This window comes from Palaemon carinicauda, chromosome 33, assembly GCF_036898095.1.
Source record: "Palaemon carinicauda isolate YSFRI2023 chromosome 33, ASM3689809v2, whole genome shotgun sequence".
Classification (NCBI taxonomy): Eukaryota; Metazoa; Arthropoda; class Malacostraca; order Decapoda; family Palaemonidae; genus Palaemon; species Palaemon carinicauda.
In genome coordinates, this window is record NC_090757.1 from 19,518,524 (window position 1) to 19,541,023 (window position 22,500).

At 34.5% G+C, this 22,500-nt stretch overlaps 1 protein-coding gene across 1 annotated transcript in view; it reads right to left on the reverse strand.

Moving 5' to 3' along the window:
• The window catches only part of LOC137626082 (glycine receptor subunit alpha-3-like), a 217,138-nt gene that overhangs the window by 36,362 nt on the left and 158,276 nt on the right, over positions 1–22,500 (reverse strand). The window lies entirely within an intron of this gene.

The window sequence follows — 22,500 nt, forward strand, 5'->3', positions numbered from 1 at the left end:
TATATATATATATATATATATATATATATATATATATATATATAAAATCATGCAAGCTTAGATCTTTAATCAAATTTCAATAAAGGAATTTTTTAGTGTTTAAAGGGTTAAAGGCCGCTCATGAATGGCAGGGACAAGGGACAGTGAAATTGCCCTATCAAGCAGGAAAATGCCCTAGAGACTGACCATATGTACCATATGATCAGCGCCGAAGGCAGCCCCACCCCTCTCCACCCATGCTAGGACAAATGAGGGTCAGGCAATGGCTGCTGATGACTCAGCAGATAGACCTATAGGCTCCCCCAAAACCCCCCATCATTAGCTCACAAGGATGGTGAGGTTGCAGCGACCAAAAGGAACTAACGAGTTTGAACAGCATTCGAACCCCAGTCTGGCAATCACCAGGCAAGGACGCTACCTCCGGGCCACCACAACAGAGCCCCTTCATTAAGGGGAATTTGATAAATCTTATAAATGAAACTTAATTTATGGAACTTCTAGTAAGATTGGCTAGTTTTAATCTGAAACACATTTAATAAAAAGGAGAGATAATCATATATTTCCAATCTCAAGGTTTCAATTCTGAACTTCAGAGTCGCCACAAACGCACCGAAGTACTTTATAAATGTTTCAGCCTTGAAACCTTGAAATAGACATTTGTATAAATCATTAAATGTTATAAGGTGATATCAAAGAGGAAATTCTGGTTCTAAACAGTACTGGGTAAAACAATAGATAAAAAGCAACACTAATCACTGATTAACCTCTCGACTTCATAAGGACACGAGCAAAGCGCCAATCTAGAAATGAGGTGGCAAGCAAAGACATGAGACAAAAGCGACAAAGGGAAGCGAAGATCAAAGCAACAAAGGAAGGCAGGATCAAAGCAAAAGAAGGAAGGAAATTTGAGATCTCTACTGATATAAGATACTAATTATTATCAATTTCAGAATCCAGTTTCTGAAAGGTAAGTTTTCTATCACATCGATCTTCCCTATTCTCATTTTATCTAATGTGTGATGCACCTAAACCTCAACTACCTTCGTGTTTTTTTTTTCTTTTTAAGGAAACGTCCCTGCCTGTCGGCTTGTTGGACTGAAGTTCAAGACCCGCTCAAGATCGATAGTTTCGAGTAGTGTCCGCAACCTTATAATCCTTGCCGAGTCAGTAACAGCCATTGTCTGGCTCTACCTTGTCGGGTGCTGATCATTTATTTATCTATCTATCTATATATATATATATATATATATATATATATATATATATATATATATATATATATATATATTTATATTTGTATATATATATATATATATATATATATATATATACATATACAGTATATATATATATATATATATATATATATATATATATATATATATATATATATATGTACATATATATATATATATATATATATATATATATATATATATATATATATATATGTATATATATACACATATATATATATTTCAAATAAGCCATATATATTAATACATTAAAGTCTGGATTCTCTTAACGACCTCGGGATCAGAGCCCAAGGCTATCTGTATGCCAGCGACCATACCACAGATATCCTGGACGAGGGTTCAAATCTCCGCCGGTCCGATATCATAGTCTTTGGGCCGTTCCGCCTTGGGCTCTGATCCCGAGGTCGTTAAGAGAATCCAGACTTTAATGTATTAATATATATGGCTTATTTGAAATATGAAAGAAACACGTTTAAATGTGCAAAAAAAATGTATTATATATATGTATGTATGTATACTACATACATATATATTGTATATGTATACACACACACACACACACACATATATATATATATATATATATATATATATATATATATATATATATATATATATATATATATATATATATACATGGTAAGTTTCTAGGGCACTGTCATTGTCCCTGGGCTCTGTCATTCATGAGCGACCTTTAAACCTTTAAGAAGCCCATTCGGAAGATGAAATGGAAAAGGAGAGCTTTAATAAACCCCCTCCCCCCCCCCCTAAAGATGTATGGTGCTGTGTGCGGTAAAGGGGTTTGTCGTAGTGTTGATGAGCCTTGGTGTAGGTGAGTGTATAGTAAATATTCCTTATTGGGTTTCCACCTAATATTTAGCAATTAAAGTATGAATGAAACAGTGACTGGTGTGTTTTTGATATCCTTTTCTCTTGAGAATTATAAATACTGACTTGACAATATTTTTTTTTTTTTAGTGTGAATGAAGCAGTGACTGTTGTTAATGGTTTTTTTCACTTGAAGATATATAATAATTATTGATTTATCAATGATACTGTCTGAAATACAAATGGTTCAAGGACTTATTTATATAGGGCCGAATTACTTTATATTGCGTTGCAGTAACAATGACTATATGGTTGCGGTGGCTGATGTGGTAGCGTCCCTGGCTTGTGAATGCCAGACGGGTTCGAGTCCCCCTCAAACTCGTTAGTTTCTTTCGTCGCTGCAACCTCACCATCCTTGAGAGGTAAGGATGGAGGGTTTGGGGAGGCCTATATGTTTACCAGCTGGGTCATCAGCAGCCATTGCCTGGCCCTCCTTGGTCCTAGCTTGGGTGGAAAGGGGGCTTGAGCGCTGACTATATGTGTATATGGTCAGTCGTGTTCGATAGGGCAATGTCACTGCCCTTTGCCTCTGCCATTCATCAGCGGCCTTTAAACCTTTAAATCGCATTATTATGAAAGCTAACTACGTGATTTTGTCATTGAAACCAACAGTGAATGATAAGCTTATTGACGCATCTATGTTAAAAAAAAAAAAAAAAAAAAAAAAAAAAAAAAATTAACTGTAAATTTAATTACTAAATTGGAGGGACCTCAATTGGCATAAAATGTTACGTGTCGAAGTTCTTCATATTCTAAAACGATGCTGCTTCACATTAAACATTCAAATCATCTCTGGTTATTTGATAGAATTGCAAATTAACTCAACCAATCAACTGGTCCTGATTCTACTTGACTAAAGTTTCAATAGGTTCTGAAAATAAATTTCTGCTCTAATTAATAGTTGGGGAGTAATTAACGACTCGTTAAACGAATGAAAAAAAAACTTGTGTTGAAACGTGAAGAGGTAAACAAGTTGCATTGCGAATTTTATTGATAGTGTGCGAGCGCCGAGCGAGTAGTTATGAACTGAGAGGCGATGTGAATGCAACTACACTTCATTAAACAGAAATCGAGTTTATATACAAAGACTTCCGAGGAAGAATGTCACAAATATTCAGACATGAAAAATACTTTTGCTAGCATGATAACATCGATTATTATTATTATTATTATTATTAGCCAAGGTACAACCCTAGTTGGAAAAGCTAGATGCTATAAGCACAAGGGTTCTAAGAGGGAAAAATAGCCCAGTGAGGAAAAGAAATAAGAAATAAATAAACAATATAAGTGATGGAAAAGTGAAATAAAATATTTAAAAAAAATTAACATTAAAATAAATAATTTATATATAGACTATAAAAAGACTGATGTCAGCCTGTTCAACATAAAAACATTTGTTGCAAGTTTAAACTTTTCAAGTTCTACTTATTCAACTACCCAATTAGGAAGATCATTCGACAACTTGGTCACAGGTGGAATAAAACTTCTAGAATAATGTGTAAATATTGAGTCTCATGATGGTCTATTAACAGTGCAGGGAAGAGTGAGTGATAAGATGAAAAATGAAAACCGTTACAGGGTACAACTATGTATGAAACACGTGCGGTATAATGGAAAAAAAACCGCCAGTTCTATTTACTTCCTGGGTCTAACTTTACATGTTGAATAGCTTTTAAAGTCTACTTACTCCTTCGCCTCTTTCCGAGATGCAACCTTATCTATCAACTCTACCAGAATATCTGGAGAGAATTTAACATTTATAAATTTTATCTAACCTCGTCATATAATTTCAATCAATCCTCGTTACGAAATTTCTATCGATCCTCGTCACACAACTTCTATCTATCCTCGTCACATGATTTCAATCTATCCGCGTAGCATAATTTCTATCTACCCTCGAAACATGACTTCTATTCATCTTCAATATATTTGCGTAGCATAATTTCTATCTACCCTCGTCACATAACTTCTATTCATCTTCACTCTATCCACGCCTCATAATTTCTATCTAACCTCGTCACATAACTTCTATTCATCTTCACTCTATCCACGCCTCATAATTTCTATCTAACCTCGTCACATAACTTCTATTCATCTTCACTCTATCCACGCCTCATAATTTCTATCTAACCTCGTCACATAACTTCTATTCATCTTCACTCTATCCACGCCTCATAATTTCTATCTAACCTCGTCACATAACTTCTATTCATCTTCACTCTATCCACGCCTCATAATTTCTATCTAACCTCGTCACATAACTTCTATTCATCTTCAATCTATCCGCGTAGCATAATTTCTATCTATCCTTGTCACATTACTTCTATTTATCTTCAATCTATCCGCGTCGCACAATTTCTATCTACCCTCGTTACATAACTTCTATCTATCTTCAATCTATCCGCGTAGCATAATTTCTATCTATCCTTGTCACATAACTTCTATTTATCTTCAATCTATCCACGCCTCATAATTTCTATCTACCCTAGTCACATAACTTCTATCTATCTTCAATCTATCCACTTCACATACTTTCTATCTACCCTCGTCACATAACTTCTATCTATCTTCAATCTATACCCTTCACATAATTTCTACCTAACCTCGTCACATAACTTCTATTGATCTTCAATCTATCCCCTTCACATAATTTCTATCTACCCTCGTCACATAACTTCTATCTATCTTCAATCTATCCACTTCACATACTTTCTATCTACCCTCGTCACATAACTTCTATCTATCTTCAATCTATACCCTTCACATAATTTCTACCTACCCTCGTCACATAACTTCTATTGATCTTCAATCTATCCCCTTCACATAATTTCTATCTACCCTCGTCACATAACTTCTATCTATCTTCAATCTATCCCCTTCACATACTTTCTATCTACCCTCGTCACATAACTTCTATTGATCTTCAATCTATCCACGACTCATAATTTCTATCTACCCTCGTCACACATAAGGTCTATTTATCCTTGTGACATAATTTCTATCTATCCTCGTCACAAAACTTTTATCTTTCCTCGTCACATAATTTCTATCCATCTTCGTTATATAGTTTTTATCTGCCTTTGTCACATATTCTATATTTATTCTCATTACATAATCTCAATCCATTCTCTTCACATAATTTCTTTCTATTCTCGTCACAAAATTTCTATCTATCACCGTCACATAATTTCGATATATCCTTGTCACCTTTTTTTTCTGTATGTCTTCGTCACATAATATCTACATATCCTCGACACATATTTTCCATCTATCCACATCACATAATTTCGATCGATTCTTGTCACATAATAACATCCATCTATCCTCGTCACATAATATCCATATATGGTCGTCACATAACATCCATCTATCCTCGTCACATAATATCCATATATGCTCATCACATAACATCCATTTATCCTCGTCACATAATATCCATCTACCCTCGGCACATAATATCTGTATATCCTCGATACATAACATCCATCTATCCTCATTACATATCAAATGGAAGATATAACCTTCATCAGGACCATCTTTCTTTCTACGATCCATCTTGACTTAACTTGATGGAATCTTGGCATTCACTGTTGCCCTCTTGAGGGTCTTAATATTTCTCGAATACATTTCACTAACAAAATATTAGTCGTCTTCTTTTCTTCTTTTTTTTCCTCGCTCTAGTTGTATTTCACCTCAAGAAAATCTATATTTTATGTCTTGCCTGTATGTTTTTGTTGTACTCAACTTCACGTATTCTATTCCATATTCTTTACTTTATATATCCATTTCTAGTCTATTGCAGGACAAAGACCTCAGACATATGTTGGTCATGTCTGGTGGTTTGGCCATCTTCATCACCTCTCTGGCCAATGAGGATTAGTGATGGTAGGCGACTTTAGTCTGATCGCTCACAGCATACAAACCTAGCATGGGTGGCCCTGACTAGTACAATTTTGCTGATCATGGTGATATATATATATATATATATATATATATATATATATATATATATATATATATATATATATACATATATATATATATATATATATATATATATATATATACATATACAGTATATATATATATATATATATATATATATATATATATATATATATATATAATGGTAGATTATTTCTAACTGTAATCTAACAGTTTAATATGTCTATTAGAAAGGCCCATCAAACAGAAAAAGTAAATAAAATAATATCGTTTATCCTAAACACAGCCTTCTTCTTCTTCTTACTCTTCATAAAGTATAATTCACATCCATACAATAGACTTTTCATATACATTCAACATAAATTCAAAGAACACAAGTCTCCTATTTTATGTTCCTAAAATGTTCTCTTAGGGGGGAATTCTTTCTTTAATTTCCGTTCTGCTTTCATTCGAAATGACTTTGAAGATTTAACTGTAGCAGCCCTCTGACGCCTTTGGGAGTCCTTCTTTTCCTTCACAGAAAAGGATTCTTTATTCTCCACTCGCATTGATGTCCCGTGGCACCATAGAAGTGCTAATGATTCAAAGATATGTACTTTCTTTGAAGATAGGAAAAAAATATCTTTGGCTCTATTGTCAAAGCGAGTATTGTAACATTAATAATAAAATATGGATCCGGATTCAGATAATAATTTGTTTTATTTATTCCTTATTTGATCTTTTATTTTCATTACCGTCTTATTGGAGTTTTAAGTTAGTTTTATTCGTCGTCTTTTATAGTTTTTGTATTTGCTCCTCTTCTTGATTTTAACATATATATTTCGGAACAGGATTATTATTATTATTGTTATTATTATTATTATTATTATTATTATTATTATTATTATTATTATTATCACTTGCTAAGCCCAACCCTAGTTGGAAAATCTGGATGCTATATGCCCAGGAGCTCTAACAGGGAAAATAGCCCACTGAGGAAAGGAAACGAGGAAAAAATAAAATATTCTAAGAACAGTAACAGTGAAATATATTTAGAAAAGAAAAAATAAATATTAAACCTGATGTAAAGAAGAAAAAAAACAGTATAAGAGGAAGATTAACTTAAATAGCTAGATATTAGAAGCGTTGTTGCAAAGGCTATGCCTCAACCCTGAACCTAACCTAACCTAACCACATGAAATAATAAACGGGGCATAAATAGCTATTTCTGATCATGATTATAACGAATGCATCATGATTATCAACTCTCCAAAGCTATCAAGTTATTCTTTTAAGCTTTTTTTTTAAATGACTATTTCAGGAATATACCTTTCCGTACATCTGAGAACTGCTCATCAAATTATTCTTTTAAACTTTTTTAAATGACTATTTCAGGAATATACCGTTCCGTACATCTGAGAACTGCTCATCAAATTATTCTTTTAAGCTTTTTTTTTAAATGACTATTTCAGGAATATACCTTTCCTTACATCTGAGAACTGCTCATCAAATTATTCTTTTAAACTTTTTTAAATGACTATTTCAGGAATATACCGTTCCGTACATCTGAGAACTGCTCATCAAATTATTCTTTTAAGCTTTTTTTTTAAATGACTATTTCAGGAATATACCTTTCCTTACATCTGAGAACTGCTCATCAAATTATTCTTTTAAACTTTTTTAAATGAGTATTTCAGGAATATACCACATCTGAGAACTGTTCTGTAACCCGAACATTTCTGAGCCCGGAAATGATAGCTTATGACCATCTACCGCTTATGGCCATCTACTAGCTTATTACATTAGCATTTTGAGCGTAAATAATGGAAATCTATGTTAATATATAACTAATGCGGTATCTGAGTAGCTACAACAATTATACAACCGAGGCAGAGTGAATTCCGAACGTTGCTTCCGCTCGGAGTGCCTTGATGAATACGATAATTATCATCATTCCGCTGTTCTCGGTATGATGAGTCTAACTCATCATTCCTCGTTTTAATAACCATAGTTGCTACGAAGCTTATTTGAATATCTGAAATAACTGTTTTCATGTTGTTACTGTTTTTAATTTTTTTTTCTAATTGTTCATTATTTCTCATATCGTTAACTTCCTTATTTCCTTTCCTCATTGGGCTATTTTTCCCTGTTGGAGCCCTTAGGCTTGTAGCATCTTGCTTTTCCAACTAAAGTTATAGCTTGGCTAATAATAATAATAATAATAATAATAATAATAATAATAATAATAATAATAATGCTACAGTCTCAATAGGGGTAAAAGTTTTATAATTTTCTCATATGGTTTTTTTTTTTTCTAATTCTGAAACCCTCTATTCTTTTAATGATGGCAGAGATACGAGCTCTTCTTAATAATTTATAACGAAATATGCTAATCGATAATCAGCTAAATATACTGATAAAAACCATTCTATCAATCTAAAATTTATTTGTTTTTCAAGAATAACAATAGATGAAGAAAAAAAAATTAAAATTCGTATTAATATACAATAGGACTAAGTTTCTTACTCGGGTTATCCAGAAAATGAAGATGCAAAGAGCAAAATGAATATTGAATATTGTTGACCTTTGACATCAATGTCATTTTTTAAATTAGCTATTTTCTATGCTTCTATTCTTTGTCTTTGGCATACAATTCCTATGAAGTTTTCACAACACATACTTCGTTAATTACCAAGAGTATACTCAAACTTTTCCATACAGTTCGTTTTCCTTTATGTGTCCTTGTTAGGAAGACCACGACATGAATACTGCAATAGATGACAAACTATAAAAGACAAACAATGTTCAGCTGAGTGAACTTTACATTACTCGCTGGAAATGAAAACAACCAAACCAAACCACGGAGGTCAAAGCCCAAGTAGCGGCTCTTTGGCAAACAAACATCCATGTATCCACGAGAGATTCCGGACTGAAAGTCTCTCCAAATCCTCCTGGATAAAGGTGAATAAAGTCGCCTAATAAAGGCGAAGGGAGATCATCAAGCGAAGGAAATGAGGGCTTAACCAAGCGTGATGAGAGGGGAGAAAGAGGGCGAAGCCGGAGTGTGCTTATAGGAATGGAAGAGGAGATATACACGATAGGAACGGGTTGCTACCTAAAGAAAATCCACAGCGTAATTAAGGATGGTTTTGGGGTCGAGAGGGGCAAGGAGAGAGCCATTATGAGCTTCGGCTTCAGCAGGAATTGAATGAGTATCAACAAGGAGCAAGAGGTTTGACGGAGGGAAACAGTTCACGGCAGAATGATATGTGTTTATGTCATAGGTGTAGGTATACCTAAACCAAGAGGATCTTGGGTGTACCTAGACAGAGTGCATCCTGACCTAGACCAAGTGGATCTTTACCTAGACCAAGATTATTCTGGGTATACCTAGACACAATGTATCCTTACCTAGACCAAGATTATTCTTGGTATACCTAGACAAAGTGGATCTTGACCTAGACCAAGTCGATCCTTTACTTACACCAAGAGGATCGTGGGTATACCTAGACAGAGTGGATCCTGACCTACACCAAGAGTATTCTGGGTATACATAGACAGACTGGATCCTGACCTACTGTAAACCAAGAGGATCATTACCTAGATCAAGAGGATCTTGGGTGCACCTACACCAAATAGATCGTGACCTATACCGTTTTTACACGTTAGTCAAACGCACACACGTGTGAAAATATGAGCTTATTGAATGGTATATTTCATAAAACTCTAGACAAGCCCTAAGGATATAGCCTCTCTCTCTCTCTCTCTCTCTCTCTCTCTCTCTCTCTGATGCATCCTGGGCAAATGGAATCCAATTTATCTTTCTTTGGGTGCTCAGCAGGGAAGCTACAAGATGGGTTTCTCCAAATGGGTCATATTTTCACAATATTTCGTCAACTCGGAATAGTATGATTGAGCACACGCTTTTGGGCGAGTTTATCGATGCATACAGTACTCTTTAGGAATAGTTATCGATGCATGTGACTTTTTTTTTTTTCCTCAAAGAACGATAGATCATATGATAATCTTTACGAATATACATGAGCATGACGCTCTTTTGACAAAGTTACAGACAAGGAAAACGCTCATATAGAGATGAGCGTTTATATATGAAAGACCTATTTTAATGTTGTTACTGTTCTTGAAGTGTTTTATTTTATTTGTTCCTTACTCTTAGTGTAGTTTATTTATTTACTTCCTTTACTCACTGAGCTATTTTTCCCTATTGGATCTCTTGGGCTTATAGCATCCTACATTTCCTACTAGGATTGTAACTTAGCAAGTACTACTACCACTACTACTACTACTACTACTACTACTACTAATAATAATAATAATAATAATAATAATAACAATAACAATAATAATAATAATAATAACAGAAGAGGTTTATTGGACTAAAAAACTGGTCTAATGCACAATGGAAAATTAATTAATTAAACATACATGTTGATTTTTAGTACTAAGAAACTATTAAATACACAAAAAGAGATTTATTACCTAAACGCTAAAATAGGTTATTCATGTACTCCGTATAAAAAGCAATTCTATTAACAAATCTAATCATGCATCATTTACGAATAAATCTACCAAGCTGAGAAAATGGTTAAAGTAAAAATAGTTACTGTTTATTTCACACCTATAATTTCTTATAACATCTCTCCATTGGAAAGTTATATACGTTAACACAATCTATTACTGAAGGCTATATTATTATTATTATTATTATTATTATTATTATTATTATTATTATTATTATTATTATTATTACTTGCTAAGTTCCAACCCTAGTTGGTTGAAAAGCAGGATGCTGTAAACACAAGGGATGCAACGGAAAAAATAGCCCAGTGAGGAAAGGAAATAAGGGAATAAACTACAAGAGATGTTTAAGAATAACATTAAAATAAATCTTCCATATATAAACAATAAAACCTTCAAAATAACAAGAGGAAGAGAAATAAGATAGAAAAGTGTCCGAGTGTACCCCCACGCAAGAGAATTCTAACCAAAAACAGTGGAAGGCCATGGCACAGGGGTTATGGCACTACCCAAGACTAAAGAACAATGGTTTAATTTTGGAGTGTCCTCCTGGAAGAGCTGCTTACCATAGCTGAAGAGTTTCGTTTACCCTTACCAAATTCAAATTCAAATTCAAAGGATTTATTGACATATAAATGACATCAAACGGGGTGCATTAGCATGCTAATAAACCCGCCAACGAATATAGTGAAATATACATACATAATATCATCAAACAGAATTATACAGACAAATCAAACAATGCCTACGTTATTTGTTCCAGAAAAAGTTAGGAAAATTTTTGACAATTTTGGTACAAACATCATTATTTAAAAAGTAACATACCTGATCTCTTACATTGTTAAAACTGTCATTTTTGAATTCTGATAAGTTATTACATTTCAATAAATAATGAAAAGTAGCCACTGAACTATTACAGTGCAGCAGTTAACACTTTGAGAGAGACGAATTGTTTGGTAATCTCAGTGATGTTAGGTGTATGAGGACTGAGGAGAATGTGCGGAGAATAGTCCAGACTATTCGGTGTGTGTATCATTTTAGAAAAGAAAAAATCTTGTCTATGATTTTTCGTTGCGTTTATTTGGTTTCTTTATTTCTTTCTGTTTTTATTGGTTCTGGTATAACGTAAAGAAATATGTATAAATACTCACGAAAATCTTATCAATGGAAGATCCTCTTAACAGAAGTCATGAAAGAAATACTATTCAGGGGCATAGGAGCGTTTTTTGAGTGGTGGGGGGAGGGGGGTAAATTTTGAAAAAGGCTCTGATGGTGGGGGAATCCTTGCCCAGCCAGATACATTTATCATTAATGATTTTCCCGGGACTATACATTTACCAAGGTAGAATTTGATATTAAATGACATTGTGGTTGATATTCACATTGGTTAAAATCACGAGTGTTATGAGATTTTGGGGATGAGATTTTGGGGATGGGATTGTGGGGATGAGATTGTGGGGATGGGATTGTGGGGATGAGATTTTGGGGATGGGATTGTGGGGATGAGATTGTGGGGATGGGATTTTGGGGATGAGATTGTGGGGATGGGATTTTGGGGATGAGATTGTGGGGATGAGATTTTGGGGATGGGATTGTGGGGATGAGATTTTGGGGATGGGAGTTTGGGGATGAGATTGTGGGGATGGGATTGTGGGGATGAGATTTTGGGGATGAGATTGTGGGGATGGGATTGTGGGGATGAGATTGTGGGGATGGGATTTTGGGGATGAGATTGTGGGGATGGGATTTTGGGGATGAGATTGTGGGGATGAGATTTTGGGGATGAGATTTTGGGGATGGGATTGTGGGGATGAGATTGTGGGGATGAGATTTTAGGGATGAGATTTTGGGGATGAGATTGTTGGGATGAGATTTTGGGGATGAGATTGTGGGGATGGGATTGTGGGGATGGGATTTTGGGGATGAGATTTTGGGGATGAGATTGTGGGGATGAGATTTTGGGGATGAGATTTTGGGGATGGGAGTTTGGGGATGAGATTTTGGGGATGAGATTGTGGGGATGAGATTTTGGGGATGAGATTGTGGGGATGAGATTGTGGGGATGAGATTTTGGGGATGAGATTGTTGGGATGAGATTTTGGGGGATAAGATTGTGGGGATGGGATTGTGGGGATGAGATTTTGGGGATGGGAGTTTAGGGATGAGATTGTGGGGATGAGATTATTGGGATGAGATTTTGGGGATGAGATTGTGGGGATGGGATTGTGGGGATGAGATTTTGGGGATGAGATTTTGGGGATGAGATTGTGGGGATGGGATTGTGGGGATGAGATTTTGGGGATGAGATTGTGGGGATGAGATTTTGGGGATGGGATTGTGGGGATGAGATTTTGGGGATGAGATTGTGGGGATGAGATTGTGGGGATGAGGTTGGGGGGATGAGATTGTTAGTGATACATATTCATCATAAATGACCAGGTGTAGCAATCTCGCTAATCAGCTATCATGGCAGAGATGGGTTGATTTCAAGTCTAAGAATAGATTCCTGAGTTCAACAGGTATATGCGCAGTGGACTTGAACTTCTACCTCTCTTGATAATCCGATTGGTGACGTCGTCAATGCAAATAACGATTCAGCTCAGGGCATAGGTTCGAATCCTTGCCCAGCCAAATGCATTTATCATAATTGAATTTCCAGTAGATATACATTCTCCAAGGTAGAATTCGATATTGAATGTCATTGTAGTAGATATTTACATTGATTAAAATCACGAGTGTTAGTGATACATACTCTCTCTCTCTCTCTCTCTCTCTCTCTCTCTCTCTCTCTCTCTCTCTCTCTCTCTCTCTCTCTCTCTCTCTATAAATATATATATATATATACTTAATTTTTTTAATAAGTTACAAATACCTCTTAATATATATATATATATATATATATATATATATATATATATATATATATATACATATATATTTAATAAGTTACAAATAACCTTTAATATCGAATTCACTCTACCTTGGGATCTCGAATGCTTAGGTAAATTTCTTTAATGATAAATATTTCTGCCTGGCCAAGGACTCGAACTTACGACCAATAGAAATAGGAATAAACATTTTAACTTTTTAGTCCAGCCTAATCTCTATTTCCATTTCTATCGATCACGGGAAATTTGTAACTTCTTTGGAAAAACATTTTGTATACTTTGAAAAAAATCTCGATTAATCTTTCTTGACATCCAACGACCTATCATATTTGTTAACCTTTCCACCGAATCAATAATATAAAAAAAAAAAAAAACTTTCTTGTCTATTATTGACAAGGATTTGATTAAACTGACTTTGATATCGTTACAGAAAAAACAATTGCTTTGAAGTAAACTATTGTATAGAACAGTGGTTCCCAACCTTTTTTGTGTCATTTCCCCCCTGCACCCAGTTCAACCATCCAGATTTCCCCCTTCATGCCCCGCCCAGCCCTCATGCCCACTCGCCTGAACAGAAATGGGCATGATATTCCAATTCTCCCCTTGAATATCAAGACAGTGAGAAATGATATGATCACATCACAATTGAATGACTAACAACAAATTACCGCACGTACTATATGGACATTTTCCACTTGTTTTAGTTAGTAAGTAGTGTAATTATTTCCCCCCTGGAAGCTTCAAATTTCCCCCCAGGGGGATATTTCCCCCAGGTTGGGAACCATTGGTATAGAGCTAAACTTCATTTATTTTCTCATCAATCCCGGAGGCATTATAATCCAGTAATCTTATAATTCCATCTCTCTAATCTAAACTGTCATCTTTAACTCAATGCTCAGCACTAAATTCCTTAAAAACATCACGATCAATATTAACACTTATAAATATAAATGTTGACAAATAATTGCCATATATCTATAGTAATGCAACATCCACACTTCATCTATATAAATGAACATTAGCTCATCTTGATATAGATATCCTCCGTCTATTCTGATTATAAATATACTGTGTGTGTGTGTGTGTGTGTGTGTGTATATATATATATATATATATATATATATATATATATATATATATATATATATATATATATATATATATATATGTATGTGTGTGTGTGTGTGTGTAAATATCACCCACGAATGGCATTTAATACCGAATTCTATCTTGGGAATATACATCCACTTGGAATTCATTTTATGGTAACAGCTTCTGGTGGAGAAGCTGTTACCATATAATGAATTCCAAGTGGATGTATATTCCCAAGATAGAATTCGGTATTAAATGCCATTCGTGGGTGATATTTACATTGATTAAAATCACGTGTACTTGTGATATATATTCATATATATATATATATATATATATATATATATATATATATATATATATATATATATATATATATATATATATATACATATATATATATATATATATATATATATATATATATAAATATATATGTATATATATATACATATATATATATATATATATATATATATATGTGTGTGTGTGTGTGTGTGTGTGTGTGTGTGTGTGTGTGTGTGTGTACTTAATGAATTCGTTTAACCTAAACTGATCCAACAAACAGCTTTACTGACATGCATAAATTTACAAAGGAAATGATGATAAGGTTCATTTTATAAGTGATTTACACTCTGGAACGCCTTTATTAACAAACACAAATGCGCTGGTGGATTACGCAACACAGCCAAGCGTTGGCGGTGACAGAAATGTGACAATTTTCTTTTTTATTATTCGATTTATCCAAGTTAATTACGTTAAGTATAAGAGCATCAAATTACATCATAGTCATACACCTTTTGGCATATAACTATTACTCCTAAAATGATTTGATTCTGTAATGAATAAGGCCATTCTCCATTCAAGGAAATTCCATTTGGCAGCACTGTTCCAAACTCGTCCCACCAACCTTAACTATGATGATGATTGTTACTTTGGCCACTTGTACAGGGACATGACTTAAGATCCATGTCTTCTGATGAAGGAAGGAAATATTAAGCACTTTTATAAGCAAACGCAGGATGCTTCCTATAAGATATTAAAAATTCACACCATGTTCTGATAAAAATATTAATTCCAAATAAGGAGAAGATCGTTGGACAGTTTATCAACTACCGATTCTCTAGCCTCTACCTTCCTAGCACAATTTTTTGACAACACGTGTTCGTCAATTAATATACTAAATTAGTTAGGACAAGGTCCCTCTGATGCCATCTATTGGCTGCAAAATAAACCTCGTTACGATATAGGGGAGGCAGCAAGAGGAGTCTCCGTTATTATGCCTTTCGGATTGTAACAATATTGTTATACTACACAGGTTTTACTAAAATACATGTCATACAATGAAACATATTAATTATCTCTTGGTGTCATAATAAGGTAATTATAATTAGATCAAATTACTGTGTAATTACTTGATTCACTCGCCCATATCAGTATATGTGGCACATCTGCCGACCCCCACCCTGATCCACAAATATAATTGAACTAACGATTGTTTGCTAAAGAAATATTTCTGTGACATTTATTGTGAGATTTGTAATTTCCTAAGTTTGCCTGCGTCTGTTTTATAACAATTTTTTTTTTGCCCAAATAGCAAAAGAAATGAAGTAATAAAAAATACAATGACTAGATAATGGGAATAATTACTGCTACTGCTACTACCATCTATTGGTCACGTAAATAACCAATGTGTAGAGCTCCTCAATTCTTGCATTCTGGAACCTTCCATGACGTCATTTTGGTTTAAAAAAAAGCCATAAATAACCTGCTTAATTAGAAATGAATATAATTTATACCTACAACACATATTTCTATACAAGTAAAATTCTATCATCCTTTCCCAAATTGGATAGAATCATCCCCATGAATGGAACAAGGGACGTGTGCTGCCATCTTTTGACAAGAAGTAGAAACAATCGGATTCTATTCAAATTTAGAGAAGTGTGTGATTGCTAAAACATACATTCATGGTAGTTTTTCTTCAATAAATGCAGCAAAAATTCATAATTCCTTTAATACTACTTTTCTTCTAACTTTGAGGTTCTAAGTTTTGATAATTTTATGTAAAATACAGATAGGCCTACTATGTATTACAATCATATCATATAGAGAACAGATCCCAATATTGTAAAAGCAAAAAGATGGAACTCAGCTATAGAATTAAAAACCCCAAATTTAACCAAAATATATACATATACACACCAAATACGTTGTTAGCTAATATAAGCCCAATTATAGACATCAATCCTCTATGAAAGTGTACCTTGTTACATGCATTCGTCAAGAATTATCAATATACAACAGCAAAACTTAAATATGTACAAGTCTTATAAAGGAATCTGACATCAAAATCATAAAATGTAGTGAAAACTCCATACAATAATGGTACTTAAACAAAGTTTCAGATAGAAACGCATAGGGCCCAAAATTTATTTCGCCAGTATTAAAATTCCCTGTCCATTGTAACATTCCCTAATTAGTACTGACAAATATCCGCTGGAAACGGGAAAAATCTATCATAAGTCTTTTATGTCCTGACAACCTTTCAATGAAAACCCCATCATGTATTAATGTACGTCCGGATTACGAGTTATATTAAAGCTGCCTTTATTACAGAAAAACGTAGACTATGAGCTGCATTATGGCAGGAGCCCGTGTCTGGCTGGAAGGGCCAGGCAATCTACAAGCTACATAAACATCAAGAAATTGTTTTGCAATAAATGGCAACAGCACTGGGATAGTCTAGATGGCAATAAAATGAGAGAAGTAACAAATGTCATATCTCCTTGGAGGTATAACAGGATGCCCCGAAAATGGGAGACGTTTCTTTGTCGTCTCCGTATTGGTCAACACCAACCGTATTGCAGCGACTGTTTAGTACCTTTAAAAGTGAGGCATTTGTTGATCGAATGCCGCAATTATAGTAACTTAAGGAATAGATTTCTGATTGAGGCTCGAGGTAAGGATGGCAGGTTCATCCTTGCCAAGATTCTTGGACATGATGTGTCATACTATGCAAGTGGCATTTTTAGATTTATTTCAGAAACAGGTCTTCTGAAAACTATTTAATCTCTATAATGACATTCAACTTTTATGGTTCTAATTGAATATTCTTTTATATTTTATACAAAATAAATGATATCGGCGTCAATGACCTTGGATGTCCGGATGCCTGAAAACTTTAAATTAATCAATCAACAGGCTATATAACTACAAGAGCCAGGCAATCTGCAAGTTATGTAACTGCAAGAGCAAGGCAATCCACAAGCTACATAAATGCAAGAGCCAGGCAATCTACAAGCTACATTAACTGCAACAGGCAATCTGCAAGTTATGTAACTGCGAGAGCCAGGCAATCTACAAGCTACATTAACTGCGACAGACAATCTTAAAGTTATGTAACTGCGAGAGCCAGGCAATCTACAAGCTACATTAACTGCGACAGGCAATCTTCAAGTTATGTAACTGCGAGAGCCAGGCACTCTACAAGCTACATTAACTGCGACAGACAATCTTAAAGTTATGTAACTGCGAGAGCCAGGCAATCTACAAGCTACATTAACTGCGACAGGCAATCTTCAAGTTATGTAACTGCGAGAGCCAGGCACTCTACAAGCTACATTAACTGCGACAGACAATCTTAAAGTTATGTAACTGCGAGAGCCAGGCAATCTACAAGCTACATTAACTGCGACAGGCAATCTTCAAGTTATGTAACTGCGAGAGCCAGGCACTCTACAAGCTACATTAACTGCGACAGACAATCTTAAAGTTATGTAACTGCGAGAGCCAGGCAATCTACAAGCTACATTAACTGCGACAGGCAATCTTCAAGTTATGTAACTGCGAGAGCCAGGCACTCTACAAGCTACATTAACTGCGACAGACAATCTTAAAGTTATGTAACTGCGAGAGCCAGGCAATCTACAAGCTACATTAACTGCGACAGGCAATCTTCAAGTTATGTAACTGCGAGAGCCAGGCACTCTACAAGCTACATTAACTGCGACAGACAATCTTAAAGTTATGTAACTGCGAGAGCCAGGCACTCTACAAGCTACATTAACTGCGACAGACAATCTTAAAGTTATGTAACTGCGAGAGCCAGGCAATCTACAAGCTACATTAACTGCGACAGGCAATCTTCAAGTTATGTAACTGCGAGAGCCAGGCAATCTACAAGCCACATAACTCCAGGAACCAGCCAATCTATATAACTGGAAAATCCAGGAAATCTACATAACTGCAAAAGCCAGGCACCAACTACTCATGGAGATACTACCGCTAAAGAGTTATATGGTCCTTTGACTGGCCAGACAGTAGCCTACTACATTGGATCCTTCTCTCTGGTTACGGTTCAATTTCCCTTTGTCTACACATACGCTGAATAGTCTGGCCTATTCCTTACCCATTCTACTCTGTCCCCATATACTTGACAGCACTGAGATGACCAAACAATCCTTCTTCTCCCAAAGGGGTTAACTACTGCACTGTAATTATTCAGTGGCTTCTTTCCTCTTGGTAAGGATAGAAGAGACCCTTTAGCTGTGGTATGTAGCTCTTCTAGTTAAGGACACTCTAAAATCAAACCACTATTCTCTAGTTTTGGGTAGTGCCATAGCCTCTGTACCATGGTATTCCACTGTCTTGGTTTAGAGTTCTCTAGCTTGAGGTGACACTCGGGCACACTATTTCATCTTATTTCTCTTCAACTTGTTTTGTTAAGTTTTTATAGTTTATGTAGGAAATATTTATTCTAATGTTACTATTCTTAAAATATTTTATTTTTCCTTGTTTCTTTACCTCACAGGGCTATTTTCTCTGTTAGGGCCCCTGAGTTTATAGCATCCTGCTTTTCCAACTAGGGTTGAAGCTTAGCAAGTAATAATACTAATAATAATAATAATAATAATAATAATAATAATAATAATAATAATAATAATCTATAACTGCAAGAGCCAGAAAATCTACGATAACTACAAGAGCAGAAAAAGTTGAGCGGTTTCGCATATGCTATTAACTAAACTAATGTATTAAAAGGTGGCTCATGAATGGCAGAGTCAAGAAACAGGTAGTAGGTTGCCCACGGCACCAGCCACCCATTGAAGTACTACCGCTAGAATTATGGAATCCATGAACTGGTCAGACAGGATTACATTGAATTCTTCTCTCTGGTTACGATTCATTTTCCCTTTACCTACACATAAACCGAATAATTTGGCCTGTTCTTTACTTATTCTCCAGTCTTCATACACCTGACAACACTGAGATTACCAAATAATTCTTCTTCACCCAAGGGGTTACTGCATTATTATTGTTCAGTGGCCATGTTCCTCTAGATAATAGTATAAGAGACTCTTTAGCTGAAGTAAGCAGCTCTTCTAGGAGAAGGACACTCCAAAATCAAACCATTGTTCTCTAATCTTCGGTAGTGCCATAGCCTCTGTACTACGGTCTTCCACTGTCTTGGGTTAGAGTTTTCTTGCATGAAGGTACACTCGGGCATATTATTCTATTGTTTTTCTCTTCCTCTTCTTTTAACTAAATTTTTCATGGTTTATATAGGAGATATCTATTTTAATGTTACTGTTCTCAGAATATTATATGTCCTTGTTTCCTATCTTCACAGGGCTATTTTCCCTGTTGGAGCCCCTGGGCTTATAGCATCCTTTTTATCCAACTACAGTTGTAGTTTAACAAGTAATAATAATAATAATAATAATAATAATAATAATAATAATAAACAGGACAATATCATAGAGACTGACCATATATGCAAATGATCAGTGTTCAATCCCTCTTTCCATAATGCTAGGACCAGGGAAGGTTAGGCAATGGTGCTGATGACTCAGCAGCTAGACCTATAAGCTCTACAAGTCCCTCAACCCTAGCTCATAAGGATGGTGAAGTTGCAGAGAGACACAACCATTGACCTTGAGTGCATCTCCAACTCCCATCCAGCAGAATGTTAGGCAGTGATGTTACTTTTCAACAATAAACAAATAACAATATAAACAACATTGTGGGTAAAGATCTTTGCTCGCTTCAATTTCTCGAGTGCGTCCTCGAGTACTGACATGGAATGACAATATGTTTTTAACGTTTAATTCCCACTCTGATATCAGCTTGCAGTGATACGTAACCCCAAAATATTGTGAAAAAGTTGTGAAAATCAAGAGGGTATATATATATATATATATATATATATATATATATATATATATATATATATATATATATATATATATATATATATATATATATATATAACTACATGGCTGAGGACTATGAAGCGTGAAGTAGATGAACGGAAAAGTGATGAATTAAAAACTCAAGATCGAGATGAGTGGCGAAATCTAACAGAGGCGTAGGAGATGATATATATATATATATATATATATATATATATATATATATATATATATATATATATATATATATATATATATATATATATGTATGTATGTATATATATATGGCAGTCACCAACCCGTAAAAGATAATAAAAAAGTAGGGTAATATTACGGTCGCCTGTTATTTTACTGAAATACGGTCGATAACAGTATATTTTTACGGAGAATTTCCGATTAAAATTACTGTATATAAAATCCTGTCCTGAGTGGGGCTACCTTAACGTGGATAAAGGGTTTGCGTATCGCCATGATTAGCAAAGCTGTACTAGTCAGGGCCACCCATACTACGTTGGTTTGATGTGAGCGATCAGATGAAAATCTTCCACCATCACCAATCAGCACTAGTCAGCGTGGTGATGAAAAATGATCAAATCCCGGACATGAATTGGCAGGTCAGAGGTCTTTGTCCTGCAGTGGAATAGAAACGGCGGCATTTGTTGTTGCTGTTATTGATGTATGTATGTATGTATGTATGTGTATATATATATATATATATATATATATATATATATATATATATACATATATATATATATATATATATATATATATATATATATATATATATATATATATATATATATATATATATATATATACATTAAATTTTATATATGAGGCCTATGCGAGGAGAAGGTACATTCGCCACAAAATGAAAAGTGGAGAAAAACACGTTTAAAGGTTTCAAAATGTCAAATATCATAGCAACCTTATTTTTGTGTTTACAAAAAAAAATGTTTTATACAGAAAATTAGAATTTCAAATTTTCACTACTAGTAGCTATTAAGTAGAAAAAGGTAGTTTCTGCTGTGACATTTTCACCATTTTGAGACTTACAACAGACCTTTCCACTATTTTTATCATTGATTATCCATATTCCCCATAAATTATTATTAGTATTCAATATTATTGTCTTGCTACTAGTAGCAATAGTTGCTAGTAGCTACGAGTAGCAATAGTGACTTGTAGCTACTAGTAGCAATAGTGCTAACGAGTAGGAGAATCGCATTATTCAATTACCAGTATTACCCAACTTCCCCAAAATAACAGTAACAATTAATTCCATTGCTACTAGTAGTTAATAGTAGCAATAATCACTAAGCTATGGAAAAATTACCTCAAAATACCATGATGTATTGGCACAGAATTTTCAACTTTACTTTTGAAGGTACAGAGCTTACATTTATAGTTGGCGAATGTCGTTGAAAATTTGTGAGATGAAACTTAACAATGAAAAGGAGCTTTTGCCATCATAAAACGTATTTTGGGAAAGTGTGGCAATTGTATCTTCTCCTCGCATAGGCCTCATATATTTATTAATTTATTTATTTATGTATGTATGTATGTGTATATAAAATTGTATATAGTGTATATATATACATACATACACACATATATATATATATATATATATATATATATATATATATATACAGTGGAACCTCTACATCCGAACGTATCTACATCCAAATTTTCCAACATCCGAAGTAAAATTCA